General features: G+C 17.3%; 1 protein-coding gene across 1 annotated transcript in view; it reads left to right on the top strand.

The window, feature by feature from the left end:
• Window positions 1-4,392, top strand: part of LOC102676122 (endocuticle structural glycoprotein SgAbd-1-like) — a 7,183-nt gene that overhangs the window by 1,857 nt on the left and 934 nt on the right. The window lies entirely within an intron of this gene.

The following is a 4,392-nucleotide window of genomic DNA, read 5'->3' on the forward strand; positions in this document are numbered from 1 at the left end:
TTTAATTATTAAATATAAACTATAAAATATTTAATTATTAATTATTAATTATTAAATATATTAAATAAAGATATCCTTAATAAATATATAACTATGATTTTTTCTTATTTTTTTTAATTCAAATTATAGTGTATATTAATAATGTATATAAATAGCTATTTCATTTTTTTAAATATATTGATTAATTTACGAACATTTATCAATATTCCTAGTTATTAAAAATTTGCCAATGTCAACTATTTTCTAGCTTATTTCGTTAACTGTGATATATAGACAAACACAAATTTAAAATTGAGAGTACGGAAACGTAAATACATAAAGGAGCGAGAAAGAAAGAAAAGAACTCACAGGATATTCAGCTGTGAAAAGATATATAATTAGCATTGATGTTAATCATTCGTGTTAGTCGGCTGCGCAGTTAGCAATAATACATTACACAATAGAATAATTACGATCGACCTACCTACCTATCTACCTACTTGCTGCTGTATATAACGATTTGAAAATTATGCCTAAAACTTGGCCTCCTATGATATATAATGTTTAACGAATCAAATAAATGAAGATGATACTTTCAAAAAACAAAATGACAATATTTTATCAATTATGAACACGAAATATTAATCATTCGCATTGATTTCAATATCATTGATATAAATCATCAAATGATACAAATCATTTATAATTATATACAAGTATACTGATTCATGAAAATATTTGTATATTATATCATAAAAAATATTTATAGACATAAAATATATATTACATAAAATATTACAGAAAAATTGTTTAAAACGTTGTTAAATGATTAATGATTTCAAATAATTTTTTTCTTTGTTTCCTTTTCGGTTTTATTAATATTAGTTATTAACGAAAAATACGGGTCAATTATAGAACTCTATGTCACACTATGATGATAATTGCTAGCGGCAATTCGAAACAACTATATCGAATTCAACGATTGACAATAAAGTTAAAATGAAAGAAATCGCATTATATTTTTATTTTATATATTTTTCATTATATTCATTTATTCATTATATATATTTTTCGCAAAGAAAAAAACCTTGCTTGAAGATACAACAAACAACACAAAACAGAAATTATCAGTTAAGTTTTATCGATTTACTTCTGTCATCCTGTATACATTCTCTTTATATATTAATACACACCACACACACACACACACATGCAAACACACACACACAAAATCTCATCACATACAATGCAAATTCATAAAATAACAATGTTAAATTCTATTTTTTTAAATTAAATTCTATTTTTATTTTTAATTTTATTGTTAAATTTACATCTAATAATATATTACATTAATAATATTATATTAGTAATTTAATTAATATAATACAAATAATTTAATTTAATTAATAAATTCTTTAAATAATTAAAAGACTATTCATTATGGAATCATTTAATCATTTAGATAGATCGAATAAATATCGAAAAAGTATAAAAAATTAGGAAAAGATTCTTATAAATTTTTATAAATTAATAATAAATAAAAAAAAATTTGTTGTAAATATGTTTGTATATATTTCATATTTTAGTATGATTCCAATGATTTGAATAATAATAATAATGAATAAAAAAAATTTGTTGTAAATACGTTTGTATATATTTCATATTTTAGTATGATTCTAATGATTTGAATAATAATAAAAATAAAATAAAAATAAAATAATGAATAAAAAATGGAATAAAATGAATATATGAAATTTTATGTATTTAATTCTTATTTAAATTTATTATTTATATCTCAATAATTAATATTAGGTATATTTATATCCTAATTATATTTATATCCTATAAACATTTTAATATTATTAGGAACGTTTATATATTCCATATATAAATATATGGAATATATTTATATTCTATTGTTCAATACTAGATACATTTATATCTCATATATTTTTGAAAATTATTTTCAAGCTATTAAATTTATCACAAGTTTTTTGATTTAAGATATTTAATTTTATCACAAATTTCATATAGTATAAACAATTCAATTGTTTATGATGTTTATTAGATTAGGTAAACAATATAATCTATAATCAGTAAGATAGAATTAGAAAAATATTATTTAATGACACTGCTAATATTAAGAACAAAATTTTATTATCAAAATATATATTATCAGAATTTACGTCATTTAAATCAATATGCTGAACAATATTGCTTGTAATATCTATAATGTTGCTTTATCTAATGTTTCATACTATATCATTTATAAATGAAACAATATATAATATTTTTTGTATTGATTTATTTCTTTTCTTTATTTCATATAAATGTATTTTTTTTTATTCATAAAAAATAGTTGGAATAAAAAATATCTTGTTGAGATAAAAATGACTGTAAAATTTGAAATATAATTATTATTTTGTTATAAAGAAAAAACATTTATACATTTTTTAATTTCATTTTATCATTAAAAAATAAAAATTCATTTATAATGCTATATTGAAAAGATTAATTTATTTTATATATTATAAAATTAATAATAAAATTAATAAATAAGTTGAATTTTATAGAGGATGTTTATATATGTTTATATTTGTGAATTTGTTTGAAGAATTAATTTTAGAGATCAAAACAAATATAAAAATTGGTATATAAAAAATATCAATTATTAATTTTTTCAGGATTATTTATTAAATTATAAAAAAATTAAAATTTACATTAAATGAAGTGGGGAAAAATGAGTGGAAAAAATGATATAACGAAGATAGACTATCTTTTTATTTTATATAATACAAAATTAAATTGCTTTTAATCTGCTATAAATTTATTTAAATATAACTTGATTTATAGTAAATGTTCTTAAATATTTATAAATCTTAAAAAATAAGTAGCTATTGACAAAAAAACAAATACAACATATATATAATATAAAATTTTTTTAACAAATAGATAAATAATATATATTTGAAATAAAAAAATAAAATATATTAAAGTTATGAAATTAGAAAACAATGCAATCTAATTTAATCAATTAATTAGATCAAAATCATTTATCTAAAATTTCAATTCAAGTTTTAAAATATATCACTGAATCATTGTATCATTTTTAATTGATACAATGATTCGAGACGAACTCATTTATAATAAATTTGCATATATAATATTAAAATAGTTAAATAATATATAGCTAAAAAATTATCGAAAAATACACACGAAGACAATATGCCGTCGGATCAATGTATCATTCACTTCACTGCATGATCATCAACACAGAACAATTAAATCAGTAATTTATTAGTCCATATTCTTATATTATATAAACTATTAGAGATGTTTTAATTATTATTAAAGATATTTTCATTTAATTAATATTCATCAAATATTATATAAAGTTATATCACATAACTTCTTAATACTGTTGATATTCAAATCTTCAAATATTCAATCTATATATAAATAAATATATAATAAAATTATCCTATTTTTAAATGATTTATCAACATTTTCTAAAATTTATGTAAAAAATTTATTATTAAATTTATTATTAAATTTATTATTAAACTTATTATACCAAATTATGATTTCAACATATTCATAATATACTCATTTATTATTATCTTCCAGTTTGGTTTATCCCAATAATGTAATTATAATTTGTTTTTCCCAATAATGAAATTGAATAGAAAGAGATGATTCTAATGAATTTTCAAATATCAAGACCATCTTTTTATAGGGGTATCAGATTCAAATATCAGATTTCTTTTTATATGAATATCTCCATCCAAATTGAAAGACATATATTTGGATATCAATTTTAAGAACATGATTTTATGCAATTCAAATCAAAATATTTTTTGAATTAAATAATTTTATATTACAAAATTTTATAAGAATATTTCTTTATAAGAAATGTTGATTTACGTTCAATAGCATAATAAAAAATATATGATACAATTTAAAAAAAAAAGTAAGTTGTTTTTCATTTATATATGTTTATTTGCAAAAAAATTATTATATATCAAATTATATACGATTTGAAATCATTTAATTTTAATTTTCATTTGAAATATTTTTATATGTTATCAGTTAGTATAGTTTAATAGATATTCATGTAGTAGATACTACATGAGTGAAAACATATAAATAATATTTAAATATTTATTTTAATATTATATTATGATTATTTTATTTGATAGATATTTATTCTTTTATTTCATATAGAATTTCATTCTCTAAAATTAATTTTTTCATCTAAATCTAAATATCTATATTCTTGAATTTTAATATGAAATCTATATTTTTTATATATGAAAATTTTGTTTGACTTTTATTATTATTTAAAATAATAAAATATCTGATAAATAAATTACTTGAAAATAATTTATTTTTCAAATAAAATTATATAATTTA

Source organism: Apis dorsata, unplaced genomic scaffold (genome assembly GCF_000469605.1).
Source record: "Apis dorsata unplaced genomic scaffold, Apis dorsata 1.3 scaffold_1171, whole genome shotgun sequence".
Classification (NCBI taxonomy): Eukaryota; Metazoa; Arthropoda; class Insecta; order Hymenoptera; family Apidae; genus Apis; species Apis dorsata.